This window comes from Thermobia domestica, chromosome 15, assembly GCF_964235325.1.
Source record: "Thermobia domestica chromosome 15, izTheDome1.hap1.1, whole genome shotgun sequence".
Lineage (NCBI taxonomy): Eukaryota > Metazoa > Arthropoda > Insecta > Zygentoma > Lepismatidae > Thermobia > Thermobia domestica.
In genome coordinates, this window is record NC_137468.1 from 92,957,652 (window position 1) to 92,975,979 (window position 18,328).

At 36.8% G+C, this 18,328-nt stretch overlaps 1 long non-coding RNA gene across 1 annotated transcript in view; it reads right to left on the minus strand.

Annotated features, from left to right (window-relative positions):
- Window positions 1–17,833, minus strand: part of LOC145671880 (uncharacterized) — a 157,025-nt gene extending 139,192 nt beyond the window's left edge. Inside the window, exon 1 of the long non-coding RNA XR_014128548.1 lies at window positions 17,683–17,833. This is a non-coding gene — a long non-coding RNA (uncharacterized LOC145671880). The remainder of the gene's footprint in view (window positions 1–17,682) is intronic.
- Between the last annotated feature and the right edge of the window lie 495 nt (window positions 17,834–18,328).

The following is an 18,328-nucleotide window of genomic DNA, read 5'->3' on the forward strand; positions in this document are numbered from 1 at the left end:
GATTTTGTCTTAGATTTTCAAAGCTCCAAATCAATACATTCAGTGAGTGAACTACGACTACAATGGTACTGGTAGTCTACTTTACTTTGATTGGTGTTGTTTTTATAAAGATGGAGAACGAAAATATTTTATCGTTTGAATATATGAGAGAATACTTTTCTTAAAAGCTGAAGATGATGGTGAACAGAATTTAAAAGTAAATTGGTGCCCCGGCGGGAAATATTTATCAACAATTAGGGTGCCATAATTAACGACATACAATAAGGGGTTAATATGAATAAATTGTGTTCTGATAAGCAGGCCTACTTTATTGATGTAATGTTGATGGTATGTAATATTAGAGTTCTTTTAGATCAGTTTGCGTATCCTAAAGTCCCGTTGATTATAGAGTTTGGAACAACTAGCTTTAAAAAGCATGTATCGATTTTAGAGTTACTGGCAAGTTTTGATTCACCCCCAGTTCATGTGTTCTCATTTTCAGTTGTAGTGTAATGTTTCTCTATATTCTGTATTTTTAATTTTACATAGCAACATTGTTAAGCAGAATAATAATAAGCAACCATTTTTTCTAACAAGGGATGGGCACAAGTCAAGCTAAAACTCGACTCGAATCCAAGTCGAGTTTCGAGTCGAGTCAAAAGTAATATTCTCGAGTCGAGTTCCGAGCCGATTCACTGCTTTTGGCGTCGAGTTTCGAGTCGAGTCGAGTTTGATAAATGGCTCGCTCGTTTTAACTCGTTTTGAAATCATGGTCTGATTACACTGGTCTGCTCGAGCCATTGACAATTCTAAACCCAAGCCGAGCAGTTTTGAAGATATTTGGCCAGTACCCTATAACTTTTAACAATGTTTGGCTAGAGCCCGAATACTCAACCTAGACCCTCAACCCAAATTCAGAAGCTCGTGAACAATGTCCTTGACTCCTAGACTTCAACACTACCGAGGTTGGCAATCAACTACTTTCTTAGTATTCAGATATAAACCGCCTATCTTTCATGTGAGTGTTATAATAATAATAATAATAATAATAATAATAATAATAATAATAATAATAATAATAATAATAATAATAATAATAATAATAATAAGTTGTAGTAGTACCATTGAATATAATTATATTGTCTATGTAAGATACTTGAAAAGAGTACTCGAACCCATACACCAGATTTGGTTCGACTCGACTCGAAACTCGACCCGAATTCGAGTCGAGTTGGAGGAAATTTTTCAAGCCGAGTTCTTGGGTCGAGCTCAAAGATGTCTGTTTCTAGTCTAATCGAGTTTCAAAGAAAACTTGCTCGAACTCACTCGTGCCTATCCCTACGAGTAACGCAGTATTGCATTTTAGTCAATGTTACATTACATTAAAATGTTCATATAGCTGTCAAGTAAAAATTTGTCCTTGCATTTACATAAATCGATTCAGAACGTGCAATAATAATAATAATAATAATAATAATAATAATAATAATAATAATAGCGGTAGTAATAGTACGGAAAACTGAAGTAATAAGATTTTTTTCACATATCCAAAGTTTCGGATCTAAAAGTAACGCGTTAGTACCGCGTTACTTTCGAAGTAAAGTAACAGTTACTTTTTTGAGGCAAGTAACGCGTTATTAACGCGTTACTTTCGAAGTAAAGTAACAGTTACTTTTTTGAGGCAAGTAACGCGTTACATTTTAAGAGAAAGTAAAGTAACTTGTAACGCGTTACATTTTTACAAGTAACTTACCCAACACTGCATTAACGACATAAACATGCACTAACCTCCAAAATATGCACATATATGCAGTATAAAACTCTGCTATTTTACTCCAAAACATCTGAAACGAATTTCTGTTTAAAGAGCATATCAATAGCACATCAGGAAAAAAACATGCAAATATGCAAAAATCCGAAGTCTAGTCATAACATACAATGCTGGTATTGCGCATGTGTAAATTACGGATAAGGCATTTTGGTAATAAGCAGGGTTCATATTGAACTCTTTGTTTTTTATCCTACGAATCTTAGCAAAAGCAGTAACAACCATAAAACCTTTCGAGTAACCACAAAGTTACGTTGGTCCTTTTCACTAAAACTTCAATAAGCGACTCCCCTTCCCCATCATCATAGGTTCTCTGGTATTATTTGCAGGTAACTTGCCACAACTGAGAACCTTCTATGCTCTATGATTTTCAGCTAAGCCCTTCATGTTCAAGTATGATTTTCTCTTCTGATATCAGCTATCAGTTGTAGGCACCTTCGCCCCTCCCTCTCTTTCCTGCCATCATCCCCTCTAACACGTTCCTCATGATACCGTTCCTTCTTAGCCAATATCCCAAACAATTCATCTTTCTCTTCGCAATAATATCTAGAATTGTACTTTTCTTCCCCACCATTTCTAACACCCTCTCACTCGTTTTCCGCTGGACATAGCTAATTCTCTAAATTCTTCTTCACATTCACATTTCAAAAGCTTTAGTCATTTTTCATCATTTCTGAGTAATGTCCATGTTTCTTATCCATACAGTGCAACACTTTAGGTACACGAAGCATTTTATGAGTATTTTTCTCAACTTTTCATTCAAGGTTCCTCAAAAAGAGACATCTTCCTTCTAAAGACTCCGTTAGCCATTCTTATCCTTATTTTTATTTCATCTTTGCACTTCATATCATCGCCAATAATATTATCAGGTACGCAAAACTTGTCATCTGTTCTATTTTCTTCCCTTCGTGGACACAACCGCTTCGTTTCAACATCTTCGTGGCTAGCATATTTGTATTTGGCGTGGGAAATCCTGGTTTGATTCTAGGCGGAAGCTCATGTGGTTCGGATTCCACGTTAATCAGTAGGTCCCGTCTCACATAGCCTCGCTGCTGAAAGGGGCTTTAACAACCACTTCGTTCCAATCACCATGACTAACCCTTATTTTTATCCTATATTCTTCACACCCTTCCTCAAGTTTTCTAACATCTTATTGATTTTCTTTTCAGATTCCACAACAAACGCCATATCATCAGCGCGCTCTCCTATGTCATTTCCTCCTCTATTATAACATTTACCTGTTTGTTCATATATAAGTTTCTTATGAGTCTTCGATCTTTTCCTTTAAACCCAACTTTCTTTACAACTGCCAACAGCAATCTCCAATTCACGCGGTCAAAAGCCTTTTCTAGATCAATTGATACAACACACACCTCTTTTTCCCATTTCTATAAACGTTTCACTGATCATCTTTATAATCCAATTGAATCTTTTGTGCCCTTACCTCCTCTGAACTCGAACTGTTCCTCGTCAGATTTTCATTTGTCCTTACATACAACCATCTGTTCAGAATTCGAAAAAAATTTTTGCTGCATGAGATATAAGACTAATAGTTCTAAAATCCTCAAATCTCCTTCGGTTCGATTTCTTAGCCATCGGTATCATGATCGTCTTCAGAAAGTCTTTTGGCCACTCTCTTGTTTCATATATTTCATTGCAGACTCGGAACAACTCTTTCTTGTCCTTATCCCACATATTCTTAATGAATTCGATTGATATATTATCTATCACGGTTGTCATTTTATAATCTCGGATATAGCTTTTTCAAACTCATCCTAAAGAATACTAAACCCTTTATCATCCTAGCCTATTTCATTTTCTACTTCAACACATAGGCCACATAGTTTATTCCCTACTGTAAGTCCTCAACATATTTTTTCACATTAAAAAGACTTCATTACTATCCTTGACTACCATTCCATTCTTATTTTCTACTAAAATTGTAATATCTTGTTTCCCCCAAAAATCCATAGATACATAGATAGCTCTTTGTACACTTCCTCATATTTTCCAACTCTTTCTAATTCTCCTATGTTCTTTCATTTGTATAACTCTTTCCTTGCTCTGTCTGTTTCCGTTCGTAACTCGTTTAAATTCCTGTACATTTTTCTGCTCCCTTCTGTATCAATCTGTTTCCACCTTCCTTTCCCTCGTTTTCTGCAATATCTGTTCTGTAACTCATAGTTTCTTAGTCGTTTTGTGTTCGTGGTAACCTACTCCTTCTTCTGCGGGCTGTTGTATGCAAAGTTTATTATGCTCCCACCGTCTGTTACTACCTGCACCTATATTTTCCTCGTTTGAGTAATTTTCTTCGAATTTCTCAACGAAATGAATTCTCACTTCCTCGTTTTTCAACTTGTTAGTATTCAACATTTTGTTGCCTACTTTTCTCCTGCCTACCATTTTTCAATTGAATGTCCACTTCGATCAGCACACGGTTATGACCAGAGAAAATGTCAACCCCGGGAAGAATCTTTAAATTCTTCAAGCTATTCCGATATCTGTCCTGAATTACAATATTGTCTTCTTCCACCATCCATTGGGTATTTCTATGTATATCTCCTCTTGTGCTTATTGAACAGTTTCCAATTAATAGTGAATTCTGTCTACAGTTATTGACCGGTCCCTTTCAATTCTTTCGCCTAAACTTTACCTACGAGAATACCTTCCTGTTTTTCTTCCACAACTGCGTTGAAATCTTTCATTATAATTACACATGCACCCCATTGTTCCTGTATACAATTTGTTCTATTTTCTCAAAATTTTTCTCTACTTCTTCAATTGTATGCGAAGTGGTCGATGCATATGTTTGTATTATTACTAGCTTTAAGCCTTACGTCATAACTCTATCATCGACAAATTCTACTTTCACTATCTTATCTTTTAAGCACTTACCAAGAATTATTTCTACATCATTGTGAACGCCCTTTACATTACCTGAGTACAATATTCTATATCCTTCACTATTCAAAACCCCATTACCTCCCTATCTACCTTCAGAAACTCTTACCAAATCTAGATTATTTTGTTTTATTTCCTGTTTAAGATTTTCTAATTTTCCTTCCTGTAACATGGTACGTACGTTCCATGTCCTTTTGTTCTTCAATGTCTTTCTTTCCCTACCTATCTTTCGCACATTGTTACTTTCTCGTTCAATAATCCTTCCCAAGACATCCCCCTCCTGGAGATCCGAATCGGGGGGTAAATTACGTCCGAAAGTACATTTTGACATGAGAAAGACCATTGTGCATACGTTCTCTTTCTGCTGTCACTAAATTACGGAAAAATAGAGCGGTGGTTTCCCATTGTCTTCCAACCACACAATATCTCAGCCGGTAAAGTCACTTTGATCACCTCTGGAACTAATGTCCAAATTACCAGTCACTATGATTTCCTCCTATTTGGCTACTGGAGAACTGCTGCTTTCTCTCAGAACAATCTTCTTCTTTTTACTGCTTTTAGACCAATTCGGTTGGGATGTCATTTCTGGTAGTGAACTACCACCGATGTAGCTCCAAATTTCCCTGTAGCACACAATCCTCAGTTGAAGATGTGAACCCTTGTATCTCCAATTTTTGCGAATTTGAGTTTTTAGCATAAACCTGATGAGAAAGCAATAACCCATGTTCTAGTAAACCCTCATGCGTCACAAGATGCGAATACAGCGTTTGCTTGTATGTCGATTGTTGGCAACTTCAGGTGATACCTCATACGTCAGTCAGTTCAATGTATTACTGTATAGCCATATGTGTTGTGATGAGGGCAGCTCTATCAGTCTGTTTTTAAAGAATAAAACACTACTTAGAAGATTTGAAAAAGTTAATATTGTAAATAAATATAGTGAAGTTTTTTCGTCTCCTGAAAAACTAACAAGGACATAAGAGGTATCACATCTTCAACACCAAGTTTCTAAGTTTCATTAAATTCGGGTGGTTTTTGCTGCCATAAAATATGTGCAGAATTGTAGTTAGAGGGAGGTTTGTCCCCTTGAACAGCACAGTGACCGGTATAACCAAATAAGGGTGTCTTTATTTTGTCACAGTGTCTGTCTATTGTAGTGTTCATTAAAATCGGAGAGGTATTTGTGTGTGTGTGTTTGCCACAAAATATAGCAATAATGAAGTTGGAATGGGGATTTGCCCCCTTAAATCCTATGGTTGTCGGTATAACAAAATACGAACCTATTTTGTCTCTAAAAAGTTTCATTAAAATCAGCGTATATCACTTGGGTACCTTTTCTTGATAACCACTAACAGTGTTTCTTTTATCTAATTGTAAGATCAAACGCACAGTCGATGTTCTATATGCTAGGTTTGATTGGAACGTTGTCTTGTAATCGAAGAATGACACTACTTAGAGACTATTTGCATGAACCATTTTCCAAGTAGTCCCTGAAAGACCAAATGGTGTTTACACTTTTGAAAGCATTACTGGAAATTATCCCTCCTCAAGGTCTTAAGAATTTCATTCGCTTTTGTTTGAATTTCTTCTATCGTGTCAAACCTCTTCCTTTTGAGTTTGACACTTTCAACTTTGGAAACAGGTAATAGTATATGTATAGAAAAATACGGACATTAATGTAACACAGGAATTTGAAATTTAAGCAAATACTGGGTAAATGAGTAGACACAATTATTAGGGATGTTACTGAGATTCAGGATCCAATTCTTGGTACGCCAGAATACCAATCTCCTACGCCGAACATCATCGCGCAATCGTTTGTGAACACTTTTATAGTATAATAGATTAACTGTTTGCTCCTTTGATGTTTGTTCATGATGCGCAATACTGGTAAAATAGAAAAAGAAAGTTAATACCTTTTCACATTCGAAAAAACTTCGTCTTGTGAGTTGCATGATTTTCCTCAGATGGATGTGAAGTTCTGCCGACTATAAGTAAAGGGCATATTTCCAAAGTCTATCAAATATAATGAGTTGGGTTAATTTTGAGTTTGAGCAGCGAAGCTACACACAGAGCCCGAAGTATGTTGATATGGCATGAAAATATGTCAAACCTGTCCACACATGTCGTAATGATGTGACGAGAATGTCAAATTGACGACGTTTCTATGTCACCATGATGCTTAATATGTCACTTTGACATACGAAAGTATGTCATATTCTTTGTCCATATTATGACTTATCGTTAGTCAAAATGACACATCAGAGTGGTCATAGACTTTCTGACATCCTATAATGCTCTCTAGACATACAAAGTGGAATGGCAAGATAACTTCCATTTATGTCATTTTGACATATGAAGGGCAGTCAAATGAAAACCGAACAACGTCTCTAAAATACGTTCCTCGCAAAAGTTGGAAACACAGTTCTTAATAATAGAAACTGCTATCTCTCGGAGAGGACAAATGCATAGTGACACAGTTTGTTCATTTCTCTGTGGGTGAGCGTAGTGAAAAGTGTGTTCGGCCAGCAAAGAGGTGTTGTTAGTTTCTTGGTGGCTCAGGGTATTGTAACACGCGAAACTCATCGTCGCATGGCTGCTATATATGGCGAATGCTACATATCAGTCATAAGTGAGGATGAGTGTTATAAGACACTGGGCGCGAATCAACTTGCGTCCTTCTCGGAATCTCTTGTGCCACTCCTGGACACTTATCAGTGACATGTAGTTTTTGTCATACACAACAGCCACCAAGAAACGAACCACAATTCTTTGCCCGTTTTTGCTTGCCTCCATTTTTAATGCTGGGCGAACACACTTTTAACTGTGCTCATCTACAGAGCAATAAACAAACTGTTTCTTCCTGTGAGTTCTCACTATGTATTTGTCCTCTCCGAGAGATGACAGTATCGATTATTAAGAATTCTGTTGCCAACTCTTGCGAGAAACGTGTTTTATAGAGGTTGTTCGGTTTTTAGTTGACAGCTCTTCATACATACTGCTTGGATAATCTATTATGTAGTTGATGCTCGAAATATCACTACTGCTATATTACTACTATTACTCCTTTACTAAAACTACTACTGTTATACGAGTGCAACTAGATTAACCTTTTTATGCGTGATTTTTTTCAAAGAAAATTTGAGGATTAAGTGTAAAACACTTTCTTAGAACTGAAAATTAATATTTTAAATGAAAAATCTTATGTATATACAATGCACCTTGAGTTATTTATGGCCCGTAACATATATGGCACGCTAGGCAGATGAATCTATTTTGCCTGATACATTGGTTAGTATGACATTAAGCAAGAGAAATCAATTTTTGAAGCACAAAATATAGTTTTACAAGTAGAATAGTTCAAATACTACAAAAAGCATCAGTTGTTGTGGAATGGCTCAAAACATTCAATACATAAACGTACTTCACATCTCAAACACCTAGCGCTTGGGCACTTTAACAGTTTTCTGCCGGACAACAGTGTCGTTTCTTGTCTGGGATCATTGCCGGTATGTGATTACTTCCATCGTATCCTTTGTCAGTCTTTACTCTGGTAATTACCAGTGCTCTACCGGGACGCTCAGGGCTCTTGGGAATTGACGGATTAGTAGTAAGATAACGTTCCACGATGTATCTTCTAATTTCCAGCTGCTACATGTTTTGTCCAGTTTTCCTTGAAAGAATCCCAGCATTTTAATCACAAGTGTCCAGAAGCCACACGAATATTCCAGAAACCACCATTCTCCCCCTCTTATGTGAATCCTATATTTCGAAATACTTTAGCCCATTAAGTGTGTATCACCAATAAACTGAGTGTACTTCCGAATCAGACTGGTCGACTAACGGCAATTTTCTTTTCCACCTCCTTGGAATATCTGGGTGAAGAAATAATAATACAGAGCCAAGTTTCATATGAAAACCGTGAAAAAAAGTACATTCCTATTGTACAATGAATTTGTTACATACATTTTAGTTAAGACATTCTCATACCAAACGAAGAAAACAAGAAGAGAAAAAGGAAAAAGAAAGAGAAAACCTCTTCTGAAGGATATCACAGGCCTGCATTATTTCGGTTATGTCATGTTTTTGAACATTGGATGATGAATTCCTATGTATCTTAGTGCGCTTAATTCAAAAATGACCGTAGTTTGTTCCCATCACGTCAGAATTGTTTGTAAATAGTAGTGTCTCAGAATGAGTTATATGTCTGAAAACATCACAGATATGAGACGTACAGACATATGTCAGGACATAGGAAATGCCGTCATCTGTTTGTTTATGATGAAAACAAAATGTTGGCAACATAAACCGGCAGATGGAAACAGTCGTGTCATTAAACGTCGTGCACACTGCAACTGTTAGTGCCGGTGTAGCCGTTCATACGTATCCTTCTCGATCAAAAGTGTGTGCGTGTCGGCGGAACAGCAAACATACAGTGTTCGACATGGCATCAAGAGGCTGTAAAACGTCTGCAGATTTCTTTTGTTACATTTGTGGTGAGTTCATGTCGGCAAGGCAAAAAAGACAGATAAACGTTCGTGCGGCAAGTGTATCTCGTGTTGTTCGGTTGCAGAAAAAGAGACATGGGTCGCCTTTAAAAACGTACTAACCAAGATTCTGGGCAACAAGAAGGATCCGAATTTCAAGTTTATCATTGAAACTATGCTACTGAAGTACGAAAATTTAGCCTGTTCCACGAGTTTGAAGGTTCATGTCCTACATTCCCATTTGGATTACTTCCCCGTGAACCTGGGTGCTGTTAGTGAAGAAATGGGTGAGATATTCCATCAGGACATCCAAGAAATAGAAAAGCGTTACCAAGGACGATGGAATACAACAATGATAGTCGACTAATGCTGGATGTTGCACCGAGATGGACCAAGAAAAGAACACACGCGGAAAAGTCAGAAACACAGCATTATTGGTCTAAAAAGATCGACACAACGACTAAACTCGCGAGTATTTCTTTTCTATTATATTCTATTCTACTTCCTTCCATTTCTAAGCCGCACAATACCACATACTTTATATAAAAACGACTCTGTCATTATCACACATTTGTGATATTTTTCGGCATATATTACATTTGCATATTGTGTATTTCGGCATACAGGCGGCCCTGTATACGCCATTTACAAACAAGTGTGACGTGATGGAAACAAATTAAGGTTCTTTTCGGATTATGCGCACCAAGATACATAGGAATCCACCATCAAATATTCATCACCCACCATCCAAACAGAACTATCGCAGGCTAGTGTATTTATGTTTACGTTAGGTACTGAAGTAGTGTCTTCATTATTCGATTAAAAAGTACCAATAAAGCTTTTTTCTTCGGCTGTTTTGTTTTCTCAAGCATAGAGGCATTATAGAACACATTACATATGGTTTCACGCCCTTCTGCGTCCATACATAGGGGTGGTGATTCATAACTTCAAAAAAAAAAAAAAAAAATACTTTTTCGTTAGACGTACTTTTTTTGGCGGGCTTACTTTGGCACCCAGAACATTGAAATTATACACAAACATTCAGTCCACATAGTAGTATTTATAGATTTCTTCACATCTCTGCGGCAAAACAGGAAGGGGGGTCCAGAGGGTAAAAATAGAAAAAAGGATATTTGAACCAAAAAATCATTTTTTTTAGTAATTTCTATGCCTCAATTACATGTGAGTGGTACCGTTCGGAAAACTGATTTATCCTGAAGAAAATAAGGTACTAAACATAACTCTAGGATACACAGGGTAATCCCAGGAATTTTGGGTTCATTTGTAAATATCTTTTTCGCCCTTACTATCCAACATTGAAACTCGAAATCATGTACACACATTGAGTACACCATTTAGTATTTTTCAGTTGATTTTCAGATATCTGCGTAGGTCCTTTGAATAAACATTTTGAGAGAAAAAAGTCAATTTCTCTCAAGATTTCTCGCCTGAGGGATATGATAGGGAAATGTAAATAGTACCGTTTGCAAGGCTGCTCTATTGTGAAAAAAACAACGCATGACCATCATACTACGGTAAATAAGAATGTCTCTGTAGCCGCTTTACTGAAAGTATATTATTTACCTAGAACCAAAAAGGGTTAAAAGCGAAAATGTGGCATTACACTTTGATTGATCTATTATTAAAGATTACACATTTTTGAAGCCAAAATATATATCAAACTTATACGCACAATGACATATTTGATTTATTGTGTTTGTCTGTTCCCTACAGACGCATTTCCGCACGAGCTCTCCTGCTGCGCTCCTTTTACTGACTCGGTTTGATAGCATTAGCCGTTTTAGTGTCCACCTAACACAGGTTGATAGATGCTTCTACAAAAGGCCTACGCACTCCCGCGCGAGCCCTCTGCTGCGATACTACTCTGACTCGCTTAGATAGCATTTGTGCTTTTCAGTGGCCACCTAGCACATGATGTGAAATGGTGTTTTCTCGCAAAACCTCTTAAAGTTAATCTACACCGAGGAATGCATTTGCAAACCTAAATGTAATGAGCAAATGACTTCAACAAAAAGATATCTTTGAATTGAGAAAGTAGTGTTTTTTCCACAATCCATCATCTCTGACGCGTCTATGTCCTACGGACTCATCGTGCGGGCGTTCCTACTCGCACTCTGATCGATATCATTCGTGCTTTTTAGTGTCTACATTAGCACAATTTGATTAGTGTTTTTGCACAAGACCTACGCACTCCCGCGCGCGTCCGCTGCTGCGCTCCTGTCTTCACTCGATCAGATAGCAATCCTGGTTTTTAGTGGCTACCTAACACAGATTGGTTCATGTTTTTGCACAAAACTTATTGAAAACAATCTGCACCGGAAATGCAACTGCACACCTCAATGTAACGTGCAAATCAACTGAAAAAATATATTTGTACTGTAAAAGGAGTAGTATTCCACATTCCTTGTTTATGCGAATACCCACCATCACGTCTGCTTCCTACGGACGAATCCTCAAGCTTGACTCCCTGCCCTGACACGCTTAGATAGCATTCGTGCTTATTAGAGGACAGCCTGCAAAGGTTGGTTGATGTATTTATAAAAGACCTACGCAGCTCCGCGCGCGCCCTCTGATATGCTTCTGCTCTAACTCCGTCAGATCGCTTTCAGGCTCTTTGGTGGCCACCTAGCATAGGTATGTTTGTACTATGAACAAAACCTCTTAAAGTGAATCTGCAGCGGGAATTCAAATGTACATGGCAATGCAAAACCCAACTGACTTTAGCTAAAAGATATCTTGGCATTGTGAAAGCAGTACAGTTGCTTGCACAGTTTTCGGTTATGTGTAATCACCATCGCTGACGCGCGAGCTGCCTACGGATAGTCCTCGCGCCGGACCCCTCCTGCGTTCCTGAATTGACTAGGTTCATCGTGTGGAGCTTCTGATGGGCTACTACCCTGACTCGGGTATATAGCAGACATGCTTTTATAGTGGCTACATAGCACAGGTTGTTTGGTGCTTTTGCACAAGACCTACGCATTCCCATGTAAGCCCTCTTCTGCGCTCATGCTCTGTCTCGGTTATATAACATTCGTGTTTTCAGTGGGCACTTAGCCAAGTTAGTTGGTGCTTTTGTACAAGACCTACGCATTCCCGCGCGGGTCCTCTGCTGCTCTTCCGCTCTGACTCGACTATATTGCATTCGCGCTTTTTAGTGGGCACCTAATACAGGTTGGTTGGTGTTGTTCCACAAAACCTCTTAAAGTCAATATGCACCGGGGAATGTAACTGAACACCTCAAAGTAAGAAGCAAACAACTTTAACAAAAGGTATCTTTGTATTGTGAAAGCAGTAGCTTTCCACAATCCTTGTTTACGCATATGTTCAACATTGCTGACACATCTGTTTCCTACGGGTGCATTTTCGCACAGGCCCCCTGCTGCATTTCTGGCCTGATCCGGTTAGATGGCATTCGCGCTTTACAAGCACTTAGCACAAGTTAGTTGCTGTTTTTGCAGAAGACCTACGTATTCCCGCGCAGATTCTCTGTTGCGTTCCTGCCCTGTCTCGGTTAGATAGCATACGTGCTTTTTAGTGGCCACCTAACACAGGTTGTTCACAAAAACTCTTAAAGTTAATCTGCACCATGGAATGCAACTGCACACCTGAACATAACATGCAAATGACTTTAACAATAATTATCTTTGTATTGTGAAAGCAATAGTTTTCCACAATCCTCGTTTAAGTGTATATTTACTATTGCTGACACTTTTGTTGCCTAGGGACGCATCTGTGCGCATCCCCCCCCACTGCTGAATTCCTGCGCCGTAGCGGGTAGATAGTACTCGTGCTTTTTCGTCGCCACCTAGCATAGGTTGGTTCCTGGTTTTCAGGTAAATTACTCTCCTTCTCCTATAAATTTTGCTAATTGTTGGTACTTCTGGATTGTTTTGTACGACAGTTAATCCAAACTTTAGTCAAGTTTCGCCCAAGTATGCCCTCTACGAAACCAGACTCAATAATTATGTTTAAAAAGTTAAATTACTTCAACAATTAATTAGAGCCTCTTTCATTCTAAGCTGTTATGTTGTTGCCTTCTTAGTACGAGCTTAAGCCTGTTAAACTTGCACTCTGAAATCAATAGATATATACTCATATGTGTCTTATCTCGTTGCTACTATACACTACTAATTTTAACAGTACTTACCTGTACATTTTCTTCCTTGTAGACATTCGCCTTTCTTAATAATTTTAAAAGAAAAATGTTTTTATTTATTACAGGAAACACAACAAATTATTTGCTTTCATGAGTAGCAATGTTGAAAGCAACGTGAATAATACTGATCTAAACACACTCTTAGGAGACGCTAGAAATACAAATTTTAGTGGAAATAATGTTAGTTTACTAACTAGACAACATTTGGTGTTAAATTTCTATTCTAACAATGATAAATGAACCAATTGTTTTTGATAAAAATAGCCTAAAAAATTTCTAGATCAAGCGATAGTGCTACATTGGTATCACTGATAACAAGAGGTAAACGACAACCGCCTCACGTTTCAGCGCATGTCTATAAAATTTTGACATGCAAGTACATAAACTCAAACATTGCCCCAATGATCAAAACATAACATACTAATCCGTCAAAACTAATGAAAACAAGGCAGTAGATCATTTTCACATGCTATAGTTGGTCAATTTTTTACATTCATGGCGAACATATCAGTAATTTCAAAAAAAAAAAAAAAAAAAAAAAAAAATCGACATATTTCCTTATTTCCACCATTCCACCACACATTAAAGTATGTCCAAATTTGAAGTCATGCAATTTTGAGTTGCTTTAACTCGTTTCGAGCTCTATGTGTATGAGACGGGAGCTACTGATTAAGGTATAACTGGAATCCGAACCACATGAGCTTCTGCTGTGTATCCTGGGTTTCCCATGTCAAAGGCGCGTGCGCTAACCGCTAAGCCACGAAGAAGCTGTCTTTCAGATATATAACGGGCTAACCTACTCACTTTTAATACAGTGCTGACATCTCTATGAAAACTTTCCAATCACACCATATATATATGGTACCGTTATTCCATTTTGCCCGCTGAATCTATCGGATTCACAAAACCATATTTTTCTGTATGATTATATAGAAATTTACTTTTTTATTCCGACAGATGTATGCATTTAATATTCAATAACGTTTCTTCTTACCGGTTCATAAGAAATTCAACAAATAGAAAATTAAAAATACAAAATCAAAGAAACGAATTCCCAGAAAACTTAAAATAGACACTATATCATTTAAACAAACATTGAAGAGAAACATCATCAGATCCTTTTGAAACACTCTCTTTGTAATAATAATAAAAAAAAAAAAGGTTTCAACCTTTCACAGACAAATGAAAAGTCTAGAAAATAGAAGGAATACTTTTCAATATTTGCTCTGTGTTCACAATTCACAACAAGAGCAAATACATAAAAGCCAGACAGATAGTGTTAAGAAAAATATTTTAATATATATACTATATATATAGAAATTCTACGTAAAAATCACAAAAAGTCACATGATCAATACATGCATCGGAAGAGTTTTTTCGTATCTGCCAATATCTCATAAATACATGACCTTTTTTTTTAATGTATTATTTTCAGAGAAATACCTTCTCAAACATTTCATGCTTGTGGTAGCAGTAGTTTGGTAAGGAAAAAGAAAATCCAGATGGAATTTAAATGACCTTCTTGATTGTGACTTTTTGCATTGATATTAGAATGATAGGGAAGTAAGTGGAATGAGGAGGGGGCTGTTTTGGCTAAAATGGTGAGGGAAGGGAAAGTCTTCATTCATTTTTTTCTGCAGAGATGCTGATAAGAACGAGAAAGGGAGAAAGTAGATCCTTTTTGTTCGGTAGTAGGAGAAACTGACTGAGTGGGAGGTTCCAACATCACTTTTTTTTTTCAGCTTTGAAGAGAACTGGAAAACTTCTCTGCGAACAGTTCTGCTTTCTCTAGGAGCAAACTTTTCCTTCCAAAAACCAATATTTTCAGGTTGACGTATGGATAGAAAGGAAATGGCAGGAAAAATTCATCTACGTAACGTTTTGTTTTTTTTTTAAAAAAAAAGAATATAACATAAAAGAATGAAAAAATTTCTATATTTAAAACAAACAAAGAAAAAAGATGAGAAAGATCTTTCTTTATTTGTTAAAAAAACGCAACGAGAGGTAGACTCATTTCTGATATTTTCTCATTTAAAAAAAGGAAAACAAATTTGCCTACATTACGAAATAGTTATCGAAGTTTTTCTTTTAAAAAAATTTCTGCCGGTCTGTCTGGTTGTCTGTCTAAGAAAGAAAAAAAAAAGGAAGATTTTTGTAACAACTTAAACTTCTACGAAAGGAGTTTCCTCGAAGGCTTTTTGAATCTTATTCCCTCTTCCTTCTCAATATCTGCCTTTGAAGCATCATTTCCTCTATAATCGTTGTATTTACAAATATTTTTGAAAGCGAAAACAGCGATATATCTACACAAAGCAAGAAAACGAAATCGTTATTTTAAATAAGTAGTTCAATAAAAAAAAAACAAACAAGAAGTACTTTGATCTTGTATACTTGAAAGCAAACGTATGTGCACTTTCTGTAGCATTACTGCTTGTTTGGGGAGGGTCATTTAATCTTATACAAACTTGAATCTCCAAAATGGGGATAGTATTTTCTTTTTACATTGTCGTATTATAAATTCCATCCGTAACCCGAGTATCATGGCCATTCTAAGGTGTCCGCTCACTCGCATCAACCATAGTTTTACCATGTAAGTAAGGGACTACCCGGTTTGCCATAAGGACCAGACTGGCACGTGATCCGGTTAAAAGTCACGTTTCCTGCTAAATCGTGTGTTGAGAGTCCAAATCCAGATGTGACATATTTCAAGGACATAACCTCCGCTTGAGGCACCCTGAGTAATTCGCAGACGATGCAAATTCTTTATCATTATTATTGATTTTACTCAAACGACTTAACTTCTAACGATATTCTATCCATATTTACCTTACGTGCTATAATTAAGAGCTCGCTTTTAAGCTCTTCATTATATCTTTGCAATAAGCTTTCAATTAGCCATCTCCTTATTGTAGTTTTGGAGATAGGTGGACGACTTCTTTTTTTTTTTTTTTTTTTTTTTTTTTTTTTGTTCATTTTCCAATGACTTTAATGTTCATGTTTTGTGCTATTTTTGACTATGTTCCACCCATTTAGCACAATTTGCTTTTGGAATAAAAGAATTTACAAAGTCTCCTCTATATTTGAGCTGAATTTCAGCCATCTCCTCCAAAGTCTTTTCGCATCATTGCAAGCAGATAGACCCTTTCTATCCGTAACCTAAGTATTTATCATAGTAGTTCAAAACATGGTTATCTATCACTTGCTTCAATCATACTTTTACCACGTAAGTAACTTTCGTCAATATATCAACAACCAACTTTAGCCAATCAATAACTTGATAATGCATATCAAAAGTGCTTTAGTGTTGGATACCATGGTCATGGTATGACTTGCTTCGAATGAATAGGAACGAAGTTACCAGGGCTTGAAAATTTTAATTTTTTTAAAGCCTTTATTTCGAAAAAATGCTGAGACAAGTATCATATCTAGTCAAGTGCGCCGATCCTAGGGGGGGGGGAATGAATATACAATATTTGGCATAATTTGAATGGAATTTATCTTAACATCCTCATATATATACCTTCTGCGTCTGAGTGCCCCCTCCCCACAAAATTTACAAATAAATCGGCGCGCTTGTATCTAGTTACTTGTATGGTTTGTAATGGATGTGTAAATTATTTTGCCGTTTACAGTACCTCGACATCTCAAACCGTTCCGGAGATATAATATACATTGCTGAAGTTTGCAACACTGCTTAAATCATATAATTGTGAGAACTTGTTGCAACTACAGCTATTAAAATCTATTGCTGAAATGCTATAAAAGAGAAGGGAAACAACAACCATTTTATATGTTGTCCACAAATACGTCATTTTATGTCTCGAAATAATTGTTGAAAAATTATAATTCTTTTCTCTAATTTCCTTCTTATCGTCTCCTAAATTATTTGCGTTGAGCGACATGAAATTATCTCACTTGACATAGTAAAATTCAAGAAAATTGTGGAAAAATTACAATTCTTTGACGATTTCCGTATAAATACGGCGTCCGGATGTATGGTATAAAAACTACAGTGCAGAAAACAATACCAACCTGTGCTAGGTGGCCACTAAAAAGCATGAATGCTATCTAACAGAGTCAGGGCATGGGGAAGTTGAGGGGCCCGAGTAGCAGAGAGGCGGTACATTCGAAGGGAGCAGGCGCGTCAGCGAAGGTGGATGTACGCATAGCGAGGGTTTTGGCAATGATACGAATTTCAATAGAACTTGTCATGGTTTCATACTAGTTGAGCTTCACTTCTGTACATCGTGCAGAAATGCACTACCAGTGGAAAGTTGTATCTAATACAGTCATAATTCATATACACTTACTTATTTTATCCGTCATAAAGTTCTTGTAATATTTCATCACTAGGAAGTACTTTCGAAGAACATCGGGTTCATTGTCAGCCTAGGCACACTTTAAAAAGGATTTAAACCATAAAAATAATTTTAAAAATGTGCGAAGTAAAAATCTTCTTGTCACTAGAATTAGACATACGGTAATAGTAATTCACTTGTCATTGTTCACTGTTGTTTACTGTTTTTTTTTTTCTTTTTTCATTATCTTCCAGACGGCGAAAATGAGTAGCAAAAACATTGCTCCAAATAGCATTTATGTCACCTTTATCTGAATTGAGTGCCGGTTTCTCCTTATGAACGTAATAAGCTTCTTTAATTTTCCGTTCAGTTGCTGTTTTTGCTTTTTCGATCAAACGTGAATTAACAACGTTGTGGTTATTTTCTTTGAGAGCTGATGCCAATCCAGATAACTGTTCTAAGCTACGAGATTTGGACGTGCGGATGTGCTCAGCGATTCTGATATAAGTATTCGTTCTTGTTTGACCTATATATGTTTGGTCACAATGACACATAACCCTATAGACGCCACTATTTTGTTGGGGATGAGTAGAAAATGATTTAAAAATTGCAATATATTTTTTCTATAGGTGAATTACTATTAACATACATGTCTACG